The sequence below is a fragment of the Epargyreus clarus genome, unplaced genomic scaffold (assembly GCF_041222505.1).
Source record: "Epargyreus clarus isolate Ecla_fem2 unplaced genomic scaffold, WU_Ecla_fem_2.2 ptg000014l, whole genome shotgun sequence".
Lineage (NCBI taxonomy): Eukaryota > Metazoa > Arthropoda > Insecta > Lepidoptera > Hesperiidae > Epargyreus > Epargyreus clarus.
In genome coordinates, this window is record NW_027332222.1 from 15,599,292 (window position 1) to 15,625,267 (window position 25,976).

General features: G+C 32.6%; 1 protein-coding gene across 1 annotated transcript in view; it reads left to right on the plus strand.

Annotated features, from left to right (window-relative positions):
* Positions 1-16,046: 16,046 nt before the first annotated feature.
* The window catches only part of PsGEF (Protostome-specific GEF), a 79,040-nt gene continuing 69,110 nt past the window's right edge, over positions 16,047-25,976 (plus strand). The window contains exon 1 of the mRNA XM_073079194.1: positions 16,047-16,285. The gene's annotated coding sequence lies outside the window, so the exon portion shown is untranslated. The remainder of the gene's footprint in view (positions 16,286-25,976) is intronic.

The following is a 25,976-nucleotide window of genomic DNA, read 5'->3' on the forward strand; positions in this document are numbered from 1 at the left end:
TCTCCGCATTTAATGACCACAGAAGAACAACTACACAGGTCGACGTTACTATTCAACTTCTGATTTTTAGCTGCTTCCTATGGCATCCTCGGAAGAGAAAAAATGGCAAACTAACACTGCACGGCTTGTACGTGTATTGCTTTTATTAGGAAATTGAATTAGTAATTGAGCAATTAGCATGCAGGCCAGCTGATGTTACAGTTACTGCCGCGTGGACATCTGTAATTAACCTCAAATAGGATTAGCGTCCTATCCGTCGGCCGCACATGTGTACTCTTGTGGACTTAGTCGGAATGACTCGTATAAGATGCTCTCCTTTACTATACACTCTTGAAAATAGGAAAGTAGCGGTGGACATTGTTATTATAAAACAGAAATAGGTACAGCGGTTGTGCTTCCGACGTCTAACCTTAAAGGGTTCGCTTTCATAACTACCAATACTCCTTAATATAACAATACGATCGTTAAAAATTTCAATGTAAATATAACACGAGTTCCAAAGGTAACAGTTCCTAATAGATTTCAAAGGTTCACAATAATGTTTATATCCTAATAAAACACGCACTTACTATGCAAATTCAGGCATTAACGAATTATCGTTTCAATAAACTGGAGCATCTTAATCAGCTACAGCTTTCATCTCTACTTCTCTCATCTTAAGGGTTGAAATTGCGTAAATAACTTGAATCCGTCAATAAATCGCTTCTAAGAAGGCCTTATTACTAGGGCGTTATCTCAGATTGGAGAATAATAGAAAAAAGTAATGCCCTAAATAGATAACTGTCAAATTAATTCAGTTTAATAAAAGATGCAATATCACCCCTCTTTTTAATCGCATGGTGTGAATTTTTTATTCCCGTCTTCCGTGTACCGTGGGTAAGGTAGAAAAAGTGTGGGGCTTAAGATAATGGAGGATCTGAGTTTTTTTCGTGTGATCACGTCTCGTTTTGGTGTGATTTAATCGGGTGCAAGAAGCGTACCATACGCCTGTGTTATTTAAGTTATGTCGTTGAGCAGGGATGCTACTCTGTAACTTAAATTCGCAATTATTATGTTTACTTTTTATCAAAACCAAACTTAGTAAAAGCAATTTACTGACGAAATCCTCACTAATATTATAAATCCGAAAGTAACTCTGTCTGTCTGGTTGTCTCTTCTTCACGCCTAAGCCACTGAACCGATTTTAATGAAATTTTGTACAAAGATAGTCTGAGACCCGAGAAAGGTTATAGGATAGGTTTTATCCCGGAAATCACACGGGAGCTAGGGATGGCGATCTAAGATCGATTAATCGGAGAATCGATCTTGAATCGTAAACTATGCAATTGATCAAGTGACGATCTTTAGCAAAGTTGAAGGTACGAATTTACAGTTTTATGTATGTTAGTATGTTATATTATTTTCTTTTAAACGCGGGCGAAGCCGCGGGCAAAAACTAGTATCACATAAAAACATTGTCACAATATATCCTGCTTACTATATATACTATGTTATGAAATAATTTAGATAGAGACAATTGCTCGAGACATTCCAAATTAGTAACAAACTCGTAGCAACGCATCTGTGCCCGGCGTCAGGTATAACTACAATACATATTTGGGGTTGATAGCAGATCCATAAGCAATTACCACTTACCATCAGGCAAATATAGATTAGGAAAAACATATAAAACAGTTTCGAAAAATTCGCGATTCTTATTTGAGATTCGTTCTCTGGACTTCTTACCATCCTTGCTAAAGGTAACAAGTAATCTAAAAACCTCTTAGAGATCCTAAGGGACTAAAATACCTTTTATTCCTAGAATAACGAATGAATAAGACAAGTATTCGAAAAACCCTATCTAATTGCGATAACCTTTGAAATAGTCAAAATACTACTTAATAATAAGGGTTGCTAAGTTATACAGTAGACAAGTAATACATTTCAAGATATTAATAAAGAATAGGTGGTAATAGATGACCACTTCCAACGCAAGGTGGCGCAAAGGTCGCGTTCGTTACATTCCATGCGTGACCTTTGTTTTTGCGGCATTATGCTAATGCATGCTCATGCCGTGCCGTGCATATGCACTTGGATTAGGTATAGAGATTAAAGAAACTTTGAAAATAATAATATTTAACGCATTTTTATAAAGGTCGTTTAATTTTTTCTGTATTTTAAACCTTTTAATAGTCATAGCCAGACACTTTTCACTGATTAGTGAAATCCATAGGTGCTACGAACACACACACAAACACCCAGACCCAGCAGAAGCAGAACAGAAGCAGCAGTTGAATTTACTAAATAAAATAATAATAAATAAATAAAGATTGCAAATTCAGCACAAAAACTAACCATCTTCAGGTATTTATCTGATATTACACGGATAAATTAACGGAATTTAAACGGATTATAAAACGGAAAGATTGAATAATTTATTATTTTTATAAATCTTACCAAATATGTCGGTTAATAACATTTTAACCATTTTGAACTTTAATGTAACATTTCACATTTATTTATTTATTTAACGAACAAAGCACTCACTGTCGACAATTTTGCATTTCAGATTTTAATCATCATAACATATAGTTAGCAGACGCACCTACAAAATTACGCATTGAACACGTCCTAAATAATAAGTTTTAATTAATTCAGCGAAAAATCGAGTTCATTAAACTGAATTAAAAGAATGACCAGTCAGCACGAAGTAGTCATTCTAATTCAGAGCCATTGAAACTAACCCTTTGACGGGGGCGGGTGCCTACTGGGCACAGCGTGTGGGCGCATTGTACCCCTACAACAATCATTCGCGGACAAAGGGTTAAATGAACATGTAATGAGCACACACATTTTGGACACGTGTACAATGTTATTGTACGTGTTTTTTCGCTCGAGGCGTCAATATTCGCCGCGGGGTCTACTGTACCGGCGAGTGTTTGGGTGTTGAGGTCTCAGCTGGACTTCGAGTACCCGTTTATGTAAAGGATTCCCTTAAAGGTTTGTTACAATATTTGGCGTCTATATGTTTGCATTTTTTATACCTGGAACACAGAAACTCATTATAAAATTAACCTTTACTTTCAAAACTACGGCTCTTAAAATTGTTAATCTATTTTGTAAAACAGTGGTACGAGCAGTATGCGGGTTGACAGATAAAACCAATAATATTTAGCTGTGTTTTTCCTTTACTTCTTTTTTTTATCAAAAAGAGGAGGTTCCCTTGAACTTCATGCGTTGATTGTAAACTTTTTGCTACAATAATAATAATTTAATTATTTATTTCAAGTAACAAAGAATTACAATTAAATTTTTAAGTTACATTCAAATTTTAAATGTAGAAAACTGCAATGAGAAATAAATCTACAGTCTACTATTGCTTATCATCTCCAGGATACAATGCCTATAGATTTTACAAAACTTTTCGGAACTTAAAACATGATGTTAGTATAAAGATTTGGCTTATGTCCAGATCTGTCTAGATAATGTCCTAACTACACAATGCATTTTACTCCCACATTTTATGACATAATAAATTGAAAACGTACTTGTCTATAAAATGGAATTTACCTTCTGGCTAATCTGCTTAAAAATTATTACAACCAACCGTTGATCATATACGTACATATTATCATTTATCTATTTTAATGTTCATGTATAAAATCTACCACTTTTTTCGGCATTAACTATTCTAAATTTCATTTGGTTCGATAAGATAATTTTATTATTATTACTAGCTGACCCGGCAAACGTTGTGTTGCCATATAAATAAAAAAATGTTAAGGGTGAACAACCGTTATCACTTAGGGATATGAAAAAGAGATAGAAGACGATTCTGAGACCTACTGAATAAGTATATAAAATTTGGTGAAAATAGGTAAAGCCGTTTCGGAGGAGTACGGTAACTAACATTGTGACACGAGAATTTTATATATAATATATTTATCAGTATAAAAAATGATTACGTTCTCATGATTCTGATCGCTTAATTTAGTCGCTCTGTTACTAAAACGTTAAAATCCCCCAGATTTCGTAAATCGAACAAATAATTCACAACTGTCTAATATCTATATTATTAACATCTGTTACCATTTTGGATACTTAATCTAATTTGTAGAAATCGGTTCTAAACTATAAAATAAACGGCACATCCCTCACTAACTCAATTTGGGAAAGAAAAAATAAATTTCTAACAACAGTTGGTCAGTAATAGGATTTAATATCCGTTAATGGGATTTTGTTGGTTAATATTGCAGCTATATATGGCAGCCATGTTGGTAGTTATTAGCAATGTCTATGGTCTTGTTTTTTTTTTAATTTTGCTTATTTTGTCAGTTGCAATAACATATGACCTCTATAAATATTATATACGTCTTTAAGTAGTATTTTTACCGACATTTTTTATCAGAAGTAGAAAAAACAATTACTCAAGTTTTTTTTTTTTATAATACAGGAGTAGCAGACTGCTGCTACTGCTGCCCATGCGACACCTGAGGTCGGCCACAGATGCGCTGCTGCCGTTGAGGACTAAGCTGGAAAAAGTATGTCTCCCTTACCACACCCTTCAAATCGGAACAGCAGCGCCTAACACTGCTGTTACTAGGCAGAAATAGATGTGACGGTGGTGCCGCCGAGGTCGAACCACAAAGGGTTCTACCACCTTCAAGTATTTTTAATATGCAACTCTACTCGCAATGTTTACGTTAGTATTTTTAAACAGTTCTGACATGTTAAAATTCCATTCTATTGGTTTATACTCGTACTTCAGTATCTTTTAACTTTAAAAATAACGAGTAATTACAGGAATTTCGCGCCGTCATTTTTTACTATAATCTTTATAACTACATAAAACATCATAGTATTTAAAGATAATTCGTTATAAATGAAATAGACAACAAAGAAAACTGCAAATCATTGAAATAAATACAAAATAAACCACTCCCCCGACAGTACATTCTATAAAGCTGCACTGAAGCGAATAAACCAAATTTTGCCAATTTCGTGCACTTCATCACTAATCCCACACGAATAGATTTATCAACCCGAAGGTCCCTATGGACCACAATATATCAATTATTACAACCCCTAATGTCAGAAATAACCTCTGTTTCTCCAAAATAGAGTTGTATTTCGAAAATACAGGCAATGCTGACTCAACAGAATTGACGCGCGAAATTCTTTTGACATCAAAGTAATGCTTTGAGAGCTGTTTGATTGGAGTAGTTTTGTTTCGAATTTTCCAGTATAAAGAAGTTTCAATAGTCTGTTCATCGTAAAAGGTAAAGTTCTGAATATAAAATTCAGTGCCTTTGCATTTTAATTTTCCTTTTCATTGTTGGATGAACAAGGCTTATTAAGGATTTTGCCATATAACGTGTGAAAGCCTTCTTCGGATCCTCCCTAGGAATAATGATTTGGACTCATTGTTTCATCTGTAATTTATAATTTTTTTCTTTGATTTATTTTTGTTTTTGTTTTATATTTTATTTATTTTTTAATTATAGGTACTTGTTTATTTTTTAATTATAGGTAGTGTTTGTTTTAAGTAGTTGTCATGAATATGATTAAATATTAGGAGGAAAATTAAAGTAAGCCCAATTATTATATTAATATTTAACTAATCTTTCGTTCTTCTCTTTCTCAGTATTTTTTTTTTGATGAAAACCATTAATAAATGTTATTAGTGATTTCTCATTATTTATCTTGAAAACATACGTAATGCAACGTAATTATATCAAAACACAGATCCATAATTAATTATTTAATTAAAAATTAACTTTAAAATAAAATATAGACATATTCCAGTCAAAATAGTCAGGAAATACGCATTAATAAAGTAATCCACGAATCCGTTAGTAGAAATGACGCCATATTGTCCAACAGGTGCTCAGATCGACGATAAGATGTAATCTCATAATTCAATTTTAACGCCCAAATTGTGCACGCGATTCTCGGAAATGGGAGAATTTGGTAACTCACCTAGAGTTATTATTTCTATGCGTTTAATTTTGATTTTGGGAAATATGTTCTAACAACGTTACATCGGTTACATCGATAAGAAGATAAGAATAGAACGATGAGAATAACATCAAGTTGACTTAAATAATAACAAATTGCCATTATGTGAAGTACCTAGTTAGCGATAATGCAGACCAATTAGTAATCACGGAATGATTTTTTAATAAAGCCAATACGAGGAGATCACCAAAACAGATATACTTCACAAATGTAAGGTCTGTAAGCTACATGTAGCTACAAAGGTCCATATTACGTACCCATGAATTAAAAATACCGGCAAGCGACGCTTCTGCCTTTTAGGTAGATTGCTTGCATTGCAGAAGTATTTTTATAACATTAAAGTAGCCAACGAGCATGCAATCCACCGGTTGGTATTGTCCGCGCCAAGCCGCTAGTCCTCTCTGAAGTTGTTGCGAGGTGTAGTGTACAATTCGCTACGGCGACGCGACTCATTTCTATATTCAGAGCGGACTAGCAGTTTCGCGCGGACTATAAGCGATCACTGCCGCAGAAGGACATCTGTAACTAACTCCGTATAGAATAGGGTCTACTCATAGCTGATGCACTGGACACTGCTGAGGACTAAGGTGGACCTCTCATATGTTCAATGTTCATACCGACCCACATTTGTTTTATCTCCTATCAAATATGTGGCCTTGGAACCGTTTGTGTGATTTTTGTATCGGTAAAATCATTGATGGAAGAAATTTTCACATTTTACAGATCAAATTAGATGAATAGCAACTGTTCACAACCTGACTTCAATATTGAGAAACGATAGTTCAATAATAACAGAAATATTTTCCTGACATTTCTGAAGCATAATAAAACCTTTCGCATTACAATCAAAGCATTTGTCGCGCGACTCTATTTCGCGAGAGCTGCTAGAGTTGGCATTGTGTTTGTAAACTCTCGTTTTGTAGAGACACTCGTATCATTGAAGCCTTTGTGAAATAAGCGACATAATGTTCCGTTGGACTATATTTTTCAATAAATGAAATGTAAATTGTATATCTAACACCCATTTCTTTGTATTACAATTTGTGACGTATTTTCTATATTGTGAAACCCATAAAGAAGTAAGTACATACTTAGTACGAGTAGTTCTTTTTATAAGTTACTAGCTGACCCGGCAAACGTTGTGTTGCTATATAAATAAAAAAATGATAAGGGTGAACTACCCTTATCACTTATTGGTATGAAAAATATATAGTAGCCGATTCTCAGACCTACTGAATATGCATATAAAATTTGGTGAAAATCGGTAAAGCCGATTCGGAGGAGTACGGTAACTAACATTGTGACACGAGAATTTCATATATATAAGATATATACCTACCCAATATTACATGAATTAAAAATTTAAAATAAAACGTTAATACATATAATTATATTAAAGAACGTCTATATTATTATTGCTACTCATATTCTACTTTGTTATTATTAACATTAAATCCATCCACAATAACACTATGCATTAGCATCTTAATGCTCAATATTATTATAATAGCGTATTATTGTGATTTATATGAACAATTATTTGTAAAATCTTATGAGGAATCATAGATTAGTAAAGATATTTCGCTACATTGAAATTGAATGAAGCCACAAACGGCTTATTAGTAAGTTCTTTTTTTGAAATCTTGACAAATAAAAACATTTTTAGAGAAAATTTACGAATAAATAACTAATGCTGCGTAATTTACATAATAAATAAATCATTATTTCAAATATTTTAGGGACATTTTAGCACGGAGACGTGGCAAAACTTTTTTACGCAACTATTTCAATTGTAAAAACTGAGTAAATTTTCTTGTTAGGAGTGAGTAATCTTTACTAATCTATGTGAGGAATAATGTCTTTAAACGTAAGTCTACCAAAAGTTTTGGAGTATAAATTGCATTATGTGCAATTTTATTTACCTACTTAAGTCGTAGTAGCCAACTTGTGCATTTTGAAAGGATCTAGGATATCAAATGATCCTATTAGTCTCTTCTCAGTTCAAATAGCCCCAATTCTCACTTCATTTCACTTGGCACACTTACATGCGGTTAAAACAAACAGCAGTCTTCTTACATATTACGGTTCGAAATTTGAAGTTCCTCTTTTAAATTTCTAATTTGGAACTTTGCAAGGCATTTTTTTTAAGATTCATCATTATTAAAGAACGTGTGACGTTTTCTTTACTTACAATAGATTTAAATAAAGTCCTTTATTCTTAACAATACATGTTGGTGCACAAGAACATACGTCATGCATTCGTACACAATTATAATTTTCGACACATTTTAAATAATAATACATATATTTACATCAAGCGAAACAGCTTAAGACATCTTTGCACCATTCAAAATTGCGAGATTATCCTAATCTTTTTGAATATTTCGAGAACTTTTTTGGCTAAAGTCGGGTTCAGACTTATCATCAATAGAGTACGTTCATGTTATCTATTTCGGTACAGAACACAAATTGGATATTTTCCCACGTGTGGCTCGCCCGTTTAATTAGATGCCACACCTGCGTCTGCGCAGCGAAACGTTACGTTACATTGTTTTTAGATTAGATAGTGCGATGTGGTGGCGATCTAAGTTGAAAGTGGAGTATGTCAATTTTCTGGATGTCAATTTTCTGTATGTCAACATGTCGGGTTGATTACAAGTCCATAGACGGCAGTAGCCAGTAACCATCGGTGGACGGCATGCGCGTTTGCTATAACTATATCATAAAAATAAAATGTAAAAGTAATACAAATTATTTTAGCTTTTAGCTTTATTTTATTATAATTACATATTTCGTATTGTAAGATAAATACTGACGGCTTTGAGAAATCGTTACACCTGTCGCCTTCTCTGTAATTAGGAATTTGTAAAAACATTTCTGTAACAACATCAACATTTGTGAACAAAGGGATGAGGGCAGCGGTTCTCAAGTTGATTGTTATTCTATAAATTGATTGTCATATGAGTATTGTTAAAACGAGGCATGATTTCGAAAATTACGAATAAAGCCGTAATATAATATGCTATAGGGATATTTTGATACTACCCGATATAAAAATATCCCTATAGCATATTATATTGATAATTTTGCGGATGTGTTTAGAAATGCAACTATGCCTTAAATATATGACAACTCTTAATTTCTCTGTTTGAGCATCATGAACAACATGATACATACATATCTCATTCCAAAAAAAGAGAAGAATTGTTAATATTACTCGTATTAAAATGTATGATAAACAAAAACAAAAATCTATTTTTTTTTCAAAATTCATATTGTTTAACATGTATTGTTATTCTAATTATTCGTAGAATATTTTTAAATATTTTTTTATCAATCTAAATTTAATTAATTACACGTAGTATTAAAACTAGCATTAAAACTTGTATAAAAAACTTTTGAAACCACTGTTCCCGTAGCAGGTGTGTAACATGCGCATGAGTCGATCTCGACATTACATCCTCAAATGTTAACTCCACTCCACTTTTGTACAGTTAATTGCATTTATAAGTACGCATCGATATCATACCAGTTTTTCATATATGGTACTTTTTATTACTAATTACGAATACCAACATTACCAAGTAGAGTAAACCCTAATGACTCACCACTTAGCGAAATAAAATTTTGATTAATGTTATCATATTTTATGCAACTTAATGGAATTTTATGGAAAATTTATATTGAAATTCAAGTAGTTCATTTTATGCTGTGGTCATTTTAGCTTTCTAGAGATCATGTAGCTTATAAAGGTACAGAGCTTAAAAATGAATTGAATATCCGAAATCTATAGCTAAATATATTGAAAGATATCCTTTTTCCATTTTCCTGGAGAAGCTTCAGCAAATTACTGTTACAAGTAAAATTTTGCGTGGCAGTGATGGCAGTCGAACGCCTCAATGTTCTAGCGCTTTTAAATTAAACTTAAGCATTAAAACCACAGACCTATATCTAAATAGGTCTGTGATTAAAACTCATGTCTAAAAACACTCGATTAGTCGCAATGCTACCATAGTAGCATATTAGGAACGAGAAAACACTTAACGTTTCTATGAACTTTCCACTCGTCAAGTAAAATCGTGATTTATCTCGTTTTTTCACCAAAAAATGAGTTTTTGAATTCAATTGCGTCACAGTTAAATCGAATGAATGGAGTATTCGTTTCGCATCGCTCTTAAATTGGTTACTACCTATTTATTTCGAATGTTTATTACATTTTGTTTAAGTTTTTCCCTTTTGTGGCCATGTTTTGTCGCTAAGCACCTTATTTTGCCGTTTTTTGGGATTTTACATTTGTATTGTGTTTTAATACACTGCTTTAAGCTGTCGCTGGCAGACAGCTATTTTTTAACTGTTGTTTGTTCTTTTTTTGTGTGTGAATTATTGTACAGTACAACACTGAATTGTTAAAGAACTCACTACATTATTAAAATACGGTGAAATAGGATACGTTAAAATTAAATTATTTTTTTGTAAGTATTACGTAACATCTAGATATATTCTGAAACAAATGTATAATACGTTTGAAAGTATTTTTTTGTATACTACATCAATACAAAAAATACTTTACAAATAAAGCAAGTACATTTGTATATAAAAAAGACCTTTGTATATAAAAAAAGAAACCTTTCAAATAGAGGTCTGGGGTGAAATCATAATTAGAGCAGACATGTTGAAATAATTTCCCTGAAAAATTGTGTTAAAGTTGCAAGAAAACTTTAATAATAACTTTAGACATACGTAATTCTTAATACTCTACCCAATTGTAGAGTTGGAGCCTGCCAGATTTATAACAGCAAACTTGTACAGAATAAACTTTTACCTTAAAATATTCCAAACATAGACAGATATATTTCAGTTAAGTAAGTTTAAGTAGAATGCTAACTTTAAAATAACTTTAAAAATATCTTGAAGTTACTTCTTATACGTAACAACTAACACGATTTAAATGTCTCAATTTTAAATTATAAATTTAAACAATTTTAAATTATAAACAAGGCAACTATTTTGAATAAAAAATACGAGTACCTACTTTAATCCTAAAAATATCAGTAGGTAATTCCACAATTAGGTTTAACTTACTCTACAGACATTAAACGTGTCAGACACGTGCCACGTCAGACAAATATATTCGTTTATACAATGTGTATTCACGTAAATAGATGCGTATTTATATGTAGCTTAATACAGCGGCGTAGACACGGATCGTACCTGTGAAAATATTACACACAAAAAACAATATTTTGTCTTCACAACCCGTGTCTGAAACGTCCAACGTCTGTCTATAAATGGTGCCATAATCTTCCGTTACAAAACTATTTGTCACATAACTGTCATCAGCTGTCCAGGTTTCACTGAAATAAAATTATACATACATCTACACACTTTAAACGTGCCAGACACGTGCCACATCCGACAAATATATTCGTTTATACAGTGTAAATTAACGTAAATACATACGTATTTATATGTAGCTTAACACATCGAAAATGGAACCGTACCTATCAAAATGTTACACACAAAAATATCATTTTGTCTGCCACGGTTCGTGGCTGAAACGTGGAATGTCTGTCGATAAACGGTGCCATAATTTCCCGTTTCAAAACTATTCGTTACATAACTGTCATGAGTCATCCAAGTTTCTAAGAGTTAAATAAAATTAACGTAACAGTAATAAACTAACTGAATTATTTAAAATAGATTATAGTTATGCTTGTCATAATCCAATTTACTGACATCAGTAGATGGTAGCACGGTTTATAAATAAATTGTTAATACCGTTGTCTGTTGCCAACGGTTAACTTTAACAGTTAAATACTTTAAGCAGAGTAGCGCTACTGTGTTATGTTGTTGTTGTTGTTGTGGTAAAGCAGAGGGACGCAAGCTGGTCCATCTAAGTCTCAGACTCGTCAGGGACAATGCAACAACAAGATCATCAGGTAGAGATCAGGTAGAGCCAATCTTAATAAGAATTCATAGACATGTTCATAAGAGACAATCACCACTTGGACATCTGTAATCAAACCGAGATAAGATTAGAATCTTCTTACCTGAAGTCGGCCACAGATAGGTACATTGCTATTAATTAAGGCCCTGAGGATGAAGTTGTAACGTCTCGGATAAATATGTCTCTCTTACCACACCCTACAATCAAGAACACAGCAGCGCTTAACACTGCTGTTATTAGGCAGGAAGAGGTTTGGCGGTGGTCAAACTGCTGGGCAGAAATACCTAGATGTCGCGACGGTGCCTCTAGAATCGAACCACAAGGTTCTACCACTTACACGAGCTACATACAACAGGCGTTACGGCCTTTTTTTTGTTCATGAAGGAGAAACCTTCAAAAGGTACCCGATGCCGTGGGAGCGACACAGGGTTATGTGGGGCTCTTACCGCACTAAAACCCCCCCGGTGGCTGTCCTCAGCGCTGCGTAGAGGACTCCGGGATCTCCAAAGGAACGCACCCGGAGTCCTCTTAGCGCATTGCCCCGTCGGGCGCCGTCCAGGTGAGCTTAACACTCGCCGCTCCGTCTGGTGCATACGACGGTATGCGACCACACATACCGCCGTCCTTCCCGGGGCCGTTGGCCGGGCGGTTCGAGCTCCCACTCTTGCTACCCATGACCCAGGCAGGGGATACCGTAGCCCTATTCTTGTCCCGGAACTACAGGGATAAGGCGTTACGGCCTAATATTGCTAGATAAAGTCGATTACAGACACGTAAACGCGTAAACTGCTACAGTTTAATAAAACCGGCTAGATCTAGCCGCAAGTAGGCGATCTAATTGTTTAATTGCAGCGGATGAACCGGTGACCGTAATACAAGTATGGTGTGGTCCATGCTGCTAACGGGTTGGGTCCGATTTGCTAAACGTTATGACAGATTTTCTATGTTAATGTTTCACGGTTGTTACTTTAACTGTGAATGAAATGCTCGATTTGATACGTTTTTTCGCTAACAATCATTTCATTAAGACGCTTTCTAGACTCTACTAGGATTCCCTATGCCGTAGGTATTTTTTTTTATTTTTTTTAATATGGGAGAAGCAGACGAGCATGTAGTCCACCTGATGGTAAGTGGCTACTGCCGCCTATGGACATATGTAATTAACACCAGATAAGATCAGATATTTCTATCTGAGGTCAGCCACAGAAGCGCCCGCTACCCCTGTGGACTAAGCTGCAACGCCTCGGAAAAGTATGTCTCACACAAATAGACACCCACCATAGATACACACAAACAAGTAAACAAACACCCAGATATATTTTATATCGGAGGAGCAGCAGTTTATATTACACTGAGTTTTCAATTAATTTTATTTAATTACAAAGAAACATAAACTTAAGCGTATATAAATTAAGATTAAGAAAATAAAGACGAAACGTTCCTATTGTATTCTTTCTACGACTTAAGCTAAGACGGTGATTAAGGAAAAAAACTGCAAATGGATCTTTAGTTACTGATCTTAAGAGTAAAACAGATCTTAAGATTAAGAATACCGCGTTGTCCATTTTCATTTACAAACAAAATACAGCTGAATATAAAATCTCCTATTTTCGAAGTTGGTTTATAAATATTCTCAGATCCTCACAACTCTTATGTTACCCACAAACTTGTGATCCTCACAAACTTGTGATCCTCCCAAACTTTAACAAACTTTACTCATTTGATTCCCACAAAACTTTAACCCACTACTGAATAGGATAATAGTTGAGGTTACTTCATAATAATGTAACGAAACAATAAGATATTCAAGCGCTAATTATCTTCTATTCAAGTCTAATCTTCGTTTTGTGTAGTTTCTAAACTATCCAAAGCTATATATTAACTTTAGTCCTAGTTCAGGAGTCGTGATATTACCTTTAAGTTCTAGTAGGTACAGGAGTCGGCAGTTTCACGTGCGGTTCAGATAATGAATTTGAAATTAAAACGAATGTTTAATAAATTAACGACAGAATGATTATGAAAACTAAGCCCCAACTGCTTAAAATAGCCTATCTTACTCCCACAATTTAGACGAATCCAACAATACCTCATATGTTAAAATCCGTAAAACCGTTTGGGCAACAGGGCGTGCCAAAGACTTAGCCATACAAATACATACATACACTCAAAAAACATTACCCTCCGCAGTTGGAAATAAAAAAATAAAAACATGTAATCATCCATGATTACACGTTTTACTAGATAAAAAATGGACATTTACACCGTTCGCCATTTACTGATCCTTATGAAGACGTAACATTTTTTTGTTATAATATTGGAGTAGTAGACGAGAATGCAGTGGCTACTGTGGCAGTTGTAATCAACCCCAGATAGGACTAATCCTACTACACATATAGACCTGAGGTCGGCCATAGATAAGCTGGAACGCCTCGGAAAAGTATGACTCTCTTACCATACCCTTCAAACAGAACACAGTAGCGCTTAACTCTGCTGTTATGAAGCGGAGTGTGGCGATGGGGCCGCCGTAGTCGAATCACAAAGGGTTACGCCACCTTCGATTAATTTGGGCATACCTATAGTATTTAAAATATAGTATATATAGTATTAATATTTCATAATAATATGTACCTGGAATGTAGATTGCCTATTGTTCCTACTTTACAATAGACCTCGTTAGTCTTTACACATTAACATCCTATTGTATAATTCAATTATCTATACGTAATATAAAAGGTTCTTCTGTTTGTTTATTTGTAAGTTTAACGCAAAAACTAAATGATATAAATTAAAGTCAATATTTTTACATTTAATTACAGCCATTGTAAGATGAACTTCTTTTTTCAAGTAAGTAGGTATGTATATTAAAATGGGGTCCTTTTTAAAAGTTGTTTCCCTTCAAATATACTACTACATCATTAAGAAATAGTGATGAGATAACACTATAATGAAATGAAATGTACATAATAAATAAATAAATAATGAAAAAAAATTTAAAAGGTATTATTAAAATTATAAAGACTAGAGTTTGTACCTATTTGTATTAAAAAATTGCAATTATTAACAGCAGGTTATGTGAACGTTTTATTTATTGGCGATACTACTATAATATTTTCACATATAGACAGTAGGCTGTCAATTAAGCCAAAACAAGATTACACATCATACATACATACAGGATTACACACTCACATAGTATTTGCGATAGAATTCGCGGGAAAGCTCTAGTATATCTATATTTAATCATTAAATTCTACAGAGCAGTTTAGTGTTACGAAGTTTGGCCTCTAACACTGGGTTCGTTGGAGGGTATTGGGTTCGAATCGCATATCTATGATACTTTAAAGTTATGTGTATTTATTAATTATCGTTTGTTTTTAACGGTGATGTCAAACATCGTGAGGTTACCTACAGAAACACATTCTCTAGGGTTCCTCATTAAGTTCGCAAATATGTAAAGTACACATTAAACCACATAGCTGAGATGGTGCGCTAAGGCTTCAAGTTTATTACTTTGAGAGAAGAGTAGAAGAGTCATGCTCAGTTGTAACTTCAACAGAATTTAGATTTATCGATTCAAAACGTCTTACTCAAAGGTCTTACTAATATTACCTCCTTCCGTTCGTCTCAATACCTAATAATAAATTGTCAAAAAAATGTAGGTACTAATAAATTCTATTTAAATATGTCTCTATTATCACCTATGTACACCACATACAGGTCTGCTCAATAGGTATATTTTATTGTTTAACAAATAATTTAGCAACATTAAGATTATAATAAAACATGATTTGAAAAACTTAAACGTAAAAGAGGATACGAGGTAAAAAACTATACCTCAAGATCCCATTCAAATGTATACTAAGTATTGAATGGCACTTTATCAAATAGATACGGTTATCAAAGATCCTACCGCGAGAGATAAGGCGCCAAAACAAAACACCGGTAGAAGAAAAAACTGCCCCCACATATCCACCGCCTTCACAATAGTGCTCTCACTCTGTCACACGTCACAATAACACGTAAGAGAGAAAGGGACAGACACGTGGCAAATGTCACGGTGTCCCCAGGTAGTTCCATGGTTGAATTTATTCGAATACGAGCTTTGCGCGGGAAAGCACGTACTTCGATAGCTCGTAGCGCGGTCTTTTGCGAACTTTTAAAAAGTTTCGGACTATGTACAGATTATAAATTATAAATAATAGTGTAGATAATAAATGAAGAATTTTTAAATTGAGAACACGTGTGGAATGTGTCTAAGTGCGACAGTTGGATTTTGAATGTGCCATGAACATCCCATTGTGCAGTGAATAGGGATTTCTATAACCCGGGAACGACGTATCGGTAAGTTGTCTTTGCCTTAAGAAAAAAAACTTTGAATAAGAAAATAAAATTCCAAACAAATATTTAAATTATGTTCCAATTTGAAGAAGTTCGAAATGAGTTTTTTGTAACATGTGCTAATTTAAGTTAAATACCTTAATCGTATTTTTTTTTTCAAATTGATTTATTTTAACTTTTATATTTAAGTCCGTCACTAAATTTAAACTTACATATATTTACGCATAGTTTAACAACGTATACAATTTTACAATTTGTAAAAATTGTTATACTTAAATATACAAGGTACATGAAATAAAAAAAAATAAAGTAAATTTATTGTCTACTCTACCTCTAACAGTCATTCCAATTAAAAATATTAAAATAAGAACTATATAGTCTTTAGAGACCTTAATTCAAACCTCCCTACATTTCTTAAGGACTACTTGACTTGCACTCCGCTACCGGAAGTACTTTAGTACCTCCGCGAACACCTTAAAGGATCTACTGCAAAACTACAAAACAAAATTTACCTGCGCAGGCGCAAATTTAATTTTTTCACCATCTTTCATTTATGGCCTAACTTAATACACTTTTACATAGCCTATAATTCACTTATCTGGTTTTATGAAAGAAAAATATGTATTATATTATGTACTTTTAATTGTCAATCATATATGAAGACTATAAAGTTTTCCCATATTTTATTAGTTACTTAATCTTAGAAGAGATGACGTAGGCAAATCTGTTTTTCGTATAGGGACAAAAACTGTTTTTTGTATGCTACGTCCATATATAAGACCAATTTATACCTGAGCCAATCCTTTCTTAGATCCGAATAAATTAAGAAAATAAATATATTTTTTTATACTTTGGCTAACATGATAATGTTTCTTTGACAGCCTTTTAGAGATAACGTATAGATTGGAACGTTTTTTTGTTTTTGATCATTAGTTTTAGAAAAAAGTATTTGTATCCGTGAGATCGGAATTTCTCATTTCATATCGAAGTAAGATTTACCTGAGAGATGGATAGACCTGCGCAAACGCTTCTTTGTCACCTTTGAGACCCTTTTAGGGGCTATATTTTGTATTTTTGGTTCACCCTGACTCCAGATTTGTTAACTTAGGACAGCATAAATATTTGCCTTCGAATTTAAACGCCTTAAAGTTTGTAAATTTGTATTTTTTTTTATAAAAAAGCAAAAGATATTTTATACACGAGTACGTTATTAAGCTGTTAGTAGTCGAAGCAGCTGACATAAGTCGTTTCAATAAACGTGCAAAAAGAATTCTCCTCCTTAGCCGGCTATAAATTGGCGACTCCTCGGGTGTTGCAAATGTCTATAAATAGGCGGCGCTGAATATGTTCCATCTGAAGGACGTCTGCTTTATTTTTTATATTTAAATATAGGAAAGCTAATTGAAGTTATCACGACATTAATACCTTTTTACTTACAAACTTCAAATACTTTTATACTGACACTAAAATTATAAGTTAGTTCATCATAATGATATTCACTCAACCACGTGCAACTCTACCATAACGAAACAACATTGTTAGTTTCGACCATGTTTTAAGGAAAGACGGAAGATATGGAATTAATTTTTAAGAATTCTGTATCCCACATGCGTAATCCATACACATTTGCATCATAGTGTAATTAAATTTCCATAATTTTGTTCCTCAATAACGGCAGTGACTTATAGGGGACTTATTTATTATCTGTGGAGAAGTGGGATGAAATTATTTAAATTATAAAGTAAAATATCTAAGATATGCTTATTCATCTTTACTTTGCCTGTAAGATCGGAAAATAAAATGTAATTTTAACGTACTTAACAATTAAATATTATATTTATAACGTTTCATGCCACACGTGCTCTATGCAATTGCGTGTTATTTCCTGTCTACGAAACATTTTATAAATACATTTTTAAGAAATATCAAATTGACAATTTCGAAGGTTTTACACGATACCTAATATTTTTTTGTAACACATAGATTTTACAGTTATTGAGAATTCAAATATTGTATTCTATAAAATGATACATTTTTGCAAACCGTACTTGCATTATCGCAAAATCGAAATGAAAAGTCAATGCGAAAAAAATCGCATAAGGGCCCTTCCACACTCTCAACGAGGCACAATAAAACAAAGGATCATAACAACCACTTCTCACGCACTTAAAATATATCGAGCTCACCTTCGCGGGTCAGTTATGCCTTTAATTAGTGGAACAGAGATAGCTTAATGAAAAAAGCTGATGCAAGAACGAGAGAGCTGATTAAATAGATTATTGTAAGGCACCCTTGCAGTCAGTCGAGCGTACGCAGATTTTTTGCACGATTCCAAACCTCTTTTTTGTTTTTTTACTAGCCAGTGTGAGAACTAAACTTTTCCAGTCTAGTGCATTCGACTTCGTTGAATTTTCAATGTTTTTCTAGCCAGCGTTGGAAGGATCGCGAACTAACTGGATAATGGGAAAAGTTTATTAGTTTTATCTAGCATAAAATAGTCCGTTAATTAAATTTCAACGTTGCTTGGTTTTTTCACTGAAATACGAGTACATAATCGAACTATGCTTTTATACTAAATTGTTAAAGAAGTATAATTTAAATATTATTCAACTTCAAGAAATAAAAGTTGACAAAAAAGCTACTTCACTTGCCAATATCGTTATTTAACCGATGCAAAGAAAATAGTTGTTAAAATTATAAAAATAAAAATGTTTAAATTATAAAAGTAAAATTAAACTAAAAATAAATAGTTAAATATGATAAAATATGACAACCCCTTTCTGTGCTCTAACATTCTACAATAAAAAACAAATGTAATTAATTTCTAAACACACTTGAGAAACAACCCCATTTTTATTTAAGTTGCATATCATAGACAATATAGAGTCAGGACTAGAAGTAAAAAATACAAATAAACCGTTGATAACTTTAAACAATACATTTATTTAAATAGAGGTAAGTATACCAATACATATTAGTTTAAATTGTGTTGCACATCTTGCACGTCTGTGGCAACGTAACTCACTTACTCAAACACGACTTAAACTATCTTTTACGGAAAGAGGAGACATATTTTCATATGCTAAGCTATCGTTAAAAAGAACGTTACACTTACATTTTTTTACTCCAGTTCTTCATTTAAATACCATTTCGCGTTCCATAGCCTGTTGAATCAGTTTAATCTCGAGACAAAAGTTGCAAATGGGGTGCTCAAGACTTCCTGGCGGTAACCAAACCATAAAACTGTCATATGTTATTGTTATTATAATTTATTTGTTTTGCTATTCCGAGGAACGCGCTGTTAATTATAAATGTTTCGGGGTTTAAAAAATGAATTAAGTCGAGGTACAAGCTTAGAAATTTGTTTGATTTGCAATTCAATGTGAGTTTGTCTTATTAAGGAATAAATACGGTAAGTAAAAAGTGAAGTAGATATTGTTTAAACGTTTTTTATGTATTATTGTAAAGTTATAGTAAGTAACTGCCAAGATGGACAACTTTGCCATTTTTTACTTACTAGGTACAGTAGGTAATTATAAAGTATAATAACTAGCAATAATACCTAATTTCCACATACAAGTAATTTATTTTTATTATTAATATAATTATATTTTTTACTGATATCAACTAGGACTTTTATCACATTTTGTATGTCTTCTTTTTTGATTATTTTGTCAGTTATTTGACAATATATATTTTGACAGTGTCAGTAAGTTTTTCACGATATCGACAAAACCACAATTCCAAAAAATAAACCCCAATACACATTTAATTTAATTTCAACCGCTCAAAATGTCTTCCTTAAACAAATTCTTGAATACGTGACCACATTGATGTACTTGCACCTTTTCTCACGTCACACACACACACACACACACGTGTTTGTGTTGTGTAACGTAATAAACAAACTGTATTAAAATGAGCAACGAAGGAGTGACGGAAGAACCGAATTAAATGATATAAATCAGTCTTTGTAACATTTCCTCTTGAAGAAATATTTAGGCAGCGAAGTTTTAAAGGCTTGGATTGAACGCAACAGTTTATAGGGAATAGTTGCAAAAGATAATGTTATTTTTTATTTTGTAAATTATAATTAAGAATTTTCTGCCAAATTTAAGTAGCAGCTGAATAAATGCAAATAACTCTTCATACATGAGACGAATGAAACAAACTCAACAAAAACAAAATATCTATGAAAACAATATATCTCGTACGATTGATAAATCTTCGTAGATTAGCTACGGTGGCAATTTTAATGGAACATTCTGGCACATACTAGCAGAGTAGTTGCTAAATACTGATTTAAATAGTGCATTCAAGTGACTTTAAATCCTATCTTGTCATCTGCACCTGCACCTGCATCACCATTTAGTCAAAATGACCAAATGTCTTAAAAAATATTTGTTATCACCGGTACGCCATGTTTTAATTTGAATCATGTAATTTTTCCTACCTACATATACCTACATTTCAAACTCTAATAACAAATAAATATGATTAAGAATAAAACATATAGACTGCTTTAATAAAAACTCAAATATTTAAAAAAGTTAAAAAAAGCAGATGAAAAAATGTAATAACACCGGACGCGCGCCGGAAGAAAATTAACTGATAAAAATCAGTCTCCTTATTCTCCTTCATACAATTTCTTGCTTCAATTTAAAAAACTACGGTTTGAAATAAGAACACATTTGAAATAACTGTTCTCATGGTTTTGAAAGGAATTCGTATAGGTTTTGTATTTTTTTTTCTTTTGATAAAAAAATTAACGGTTTACATTAAAATTTTGTATCAAAAACATGTGTTTTATTTTTTAGCATCATTATATACAAAGCCTGTATCAAAATTAAATAATTTCTACTTCAGTTTTGATTTATTTAAATCCATTTGAGTAATACAAAATATGTACTAACCTCACTATGATGCTTTATGTCAAGTTTCTACTTTCTCTATTAATTTAATGCTAAAATTGCAAAAAACATATTTTGTGAATGATTGAAACCTCTGCATTATCTCCACTACTGTACATTTTTCTATAAGTTATTTTTGACAATATTTGCTTAACACAATTTTTCCATTGGTCAATAAATAAAACTTATCAATTAATTTATGGTAGTCTCTACCGTGTTACCACCATAAAACTAATCAGCGTTATTTCAAAATCAAAATTTATGGCTATAATCAGTCGGAAATCATAGAGTGGGCAGTCTATGGATTTGTAGATAGCCATTATAAATAAGCGATGTCAATATGATGATTGTTGATACCTTATCTTTACATCTGTTTGTAGAGTGCCCGACACCCCGTCATAAGCACAATTGATGTTTTAAATCGAAATCATTGAGCCCTACTATTTTTGATGTAATTTAATGTTTGTGATAATTTGTAATAAAAATAAAATAGAAATAGAAATGTGCAATAAAATAGAAAGTGTATTTAGTGTTTTAAAACAGTTATATTTAAGTCTTTGGTCTGATCGGGATTGAACCCGGGGCACTACGCGTGAAACAAGAAAAGTCAATCGGATTTGAAAATAACAGTTTTATAATTTACTAAAACTCAGATCTTATGTTTTTGATCTTACGTAATACAATATATAACATACCCGGTAAAAATACTAAAATAAAGTATTTTTTACATTCGACCATTCTAAGTAATACGTATTCTGAAGTTAGAATTCGGCCTTAGAGATACATAATAATAAATCTACCTACATATTTCAAGACTGTCCAAGTCCGAGTTACCCCAGGTGCCCACTGACAGTATAAATCACCCCGTTTGCCCCCCTGACCTCTGGGTACCGAGGATTAAGGGATCGGTTCCCAAGACCCATAACCACACGGTAGAAGTGGAACTTACAAAAATAATTTATATTTATTTGTGTTACCTTTTTTCAATCCTATTTATGGTTGAAGACAGGTGTCTATGGACAGGCACTATCACGTGGACTACATGCTTGATATCTTTATAATAAAAACAATAATAAAAATACATGCAAAATGAAGTGTGGGACACTACTGTTAAAAATTGTTTGGCGGATTATAAAATACCGATAAAAAACAGAGTACTTTCAGCAAGGGACGAAATTGCGTGCGAAATGTAACACATACTTTAATTAACTTTTATCTGTTGATCGCTTACATAGCCTTTTTTAATATATATAAAGTATAGTTTATACAAAGCTACTTTAAAAACATTTAGAAACCAAAGGTGACATTTTGGTGCTCTATTTCATAAGTAATCTTGTAAACTGTAACTTGAATTGGGATTGTTATGTGGTTAAGCGCTATTTGGGGCAAACAGGACGAGAAGAAAAACAACGCAGTATAAATGTTTATTCTTTTGGCGTTTTCCTGAACTCGACTCAATATACGCCTATGAAATGGACCTATGTTGTGAAAGATTTTTTGTTATATGTATATTATTTGAAGTGTATCAACGTTTCACTTATTTTTTTCATTCTTAATAATAATGACTTTTTGCTTTAGTGTGATAGAAAACAACGTTAGGTTTATTTAAAAAGTATATCGAACGCATTAATCTATTTTAGCCAAAGTCACGGCAGAACTGGCTTGAACCCTTTCCAGAAAAAAAACGTTTGAAAAATCACACTAGTTCCACGCAAGTTCCTTTGTAAACGTGTTCTGTATTTAAAATTAAATTCGAAGTTCCAAAGTTGACAATAGAGTCGTAGGTTTTTTTTTGCAAGTAATAAATGACTAAGGAACGAAGGCATACAGCCAAGTTTGTTAACAATAAAATATCGGCTATCGGAGGGGAGTTAATCGTAAGGTCTCAAGTTTAACTCGCAATAACATCTTAGAAAAAATATATATTGCGTTTGACTGTTTTTATGTCGATAAACGGAGACGTTTTATTACTTTTAGGTTCGGTTAATATCGTAAAGATTTTAGTATCGCAAGGTAGACTATAAAATTTAACGGGTGTATTATTAAGTCGGGATTTACTTTTCAATTATTATCTGTGCATTGTGACAGGAGGTGAAGATGTTATTATGGACGTACTTGCGATTTAATTTTACCTTAACATACTTATGATCCTTTGATTACTTCATTTGATGTGTACGTGAGATTTTATAGGTAGTCTTTTATAGCGATTACTCATACACAAAACAAACAATGAAACGATTAAATCATACAAGGGTCTCGTTTTGGCCAAAGACAATGCAATTTAGTTTTAATCATGCCTTAAATTTGGCGCGGTTCCATTTTGACTCAGCCTTATATAGTTTTGATTACAACAATAACGCGATTGTTTTTGTTTGTTGTGTCAAAATTCTACTTATAAGATATTTTTATATTTGCAGCGATTTTCAGAAAAAGGAAAATATTTAACAACCTTTATTTTTTACAAACATACATCTTTCTATACGACTAGATATAGTTTTATGAAAGTAAGTACAAGTATAATAATTATAGTTGCGAGTATATCATCATTATCGCAAAGAATTTATCCTTTCAAGATTTTCCCATACGCCTGGCCGTCAAGAACTTTCCCGCCAATTAAGTTTTTTTTACAAGAATGTATGGTTTTATATTACAGATAAATATTGCCTTATTGAGCTACGTGGATTCGTTAGGTTATGTTTTATTCCATATGTTCAACAAACTATTTATTTAGTTGCTGAAAATTAGAAATGTACACTATAATATATATGTAAGAATTTCGTGTCAAACATTATTTCAATATAATATTTCAATTTCAATGGTAGTTTTTAAAAGCTATTTTTATCAAACACTCTCATGAAATATCGTGTGATACATTTAACAAACGCTACCTACAATTTAAATTAACAAGGGAATGTTGTAAATAATAATATTATAACGTTCTTCAATATTATTGTGCCCGCCCCTCAATATCGCCTCGTAAATTTCCCATAGCGCGTCGTACGAGCAATTGTTGTCAAAAATAAATCACGGCATTACTTGGACAGTTGTTGTTGCTTGAAAGAAATTAAAAAAAAAAACTAGATCGAAAAAGTCATCCTTATGTCATAATGTCTTCGTTCTAAATTCAATTTTGACAGTTACGCTTTGAAATATAAGGTTCACAGCCCGCCAGCCGTGAATCGATTTCGAACTGCGAACCGCGTAAGGGCAAGACACATTGTTCCGAATTTGCACACTTCCTCAAACAATAATAAAAGGGAGCGACGGTAACAAAGGGATCGGAAGATGGTGGATCTGCTCCAGATTGCATAACAATCAAGATTATTAGTTCAATTTCTGAACTCACGTCTAATGGAAGCAACAATAGGGTTCTTTTGACAGCTTGGCATCTGCCTTAAGTTTTTCGGATTGAATTTCTATATGTTCGTTTTAAAAAGCTAAATCTAATAAAAAAAACTTACCAACGTACAAAATATTAAAACACTGACTTAAAATGTCAAAACTGATCCAAAACAGGATACATAAAAAAATATGAATGTAATTATGTATCGAGTACAGTTACCTAAACATAGATAGTAGATACATATTCATTAATGATTAATTTTAGTAATTAAAGCGGCCATTAATTACGCCCTTAATACCAACATTCCATTTTCAAATATAAAAACATAGACGTTGATCAAATTTCTGACCTTTTATAGTTTAATTGCTTTACTAAACGCATGGTTAAGTCGTAATTAAAACCACAAATTAATTTAAGAACTAAGAAATAACACGATAACTTGAACTCGTTTAAACACATTTTTAAAACAAGAGAATTTGAAGTACATTTTTTGCAAAATAAATATTTTTATAATGTTACTAGCTGACCCGGCAAACGTTGTGTTGCCTTATAAATAAAAAAATGTTAACTGTGAACAACCCTTATCACTTAGGGGTATGAAAAATAGATATTAGCCGATTCTCAGACCTACTGAATATGTAAATAAAATTTGGTGAAAATCGCTAAAGCCGTTTCGGAGGAGTACGGTAACTAACATTGTGACACGAGAATTTTATATATAAGATTTCTTGTACGTTAACGACGCAAGTATTCTAATAAAAATATAACATTCATAATTTTAGCAATATGATAAAATTAATTACATAGATAATGTAACATACTGAAGTAATATAATTAAAATAATAACACAGCTGTCCTTACTTATCGTCCTACATCTGGACTCTGTGGACACTACCTAATATTAAGTAACTCTAATTCCTTATAGTAATAAGAGGTAGCGGTTTTAATAATTCTCACAGCTTATATTTAGAAGAAAACTAAATACATACCTTACTCAGTTAGACATATAGGCTTATTCAGTAATATAATTTAAAAGTGAAACAGCATAATTCACTTGGTATATTGTGAATATAAAGTGAATATAAATTTAGAGACATATGTAGTACAAGATTGATTTAATAACGTAAATGATATTGTAATGCTTGATTTTCATGGGCTGGACGATAAATTAAATATTATCATTAGATAAGTCTTATTAGACATACCTAGTACTTATTTACACGTTGAATGACACGTTCAACAGTGGGACATGAGAGAATTCCAAAGCAAATATATTTTATATGCCATTCATTGCCATTTAAGCAATTTTTATGGAACTTGACATTCCGTGAATTTCCTTTTAGGTGAAACTCGTCCATAATAACGTAGCGTTACTGACGCCCGATATTAATATTCAATCTATCCATTGTTTTGAATACTAAAGATCGAAGCCTATCAAAAT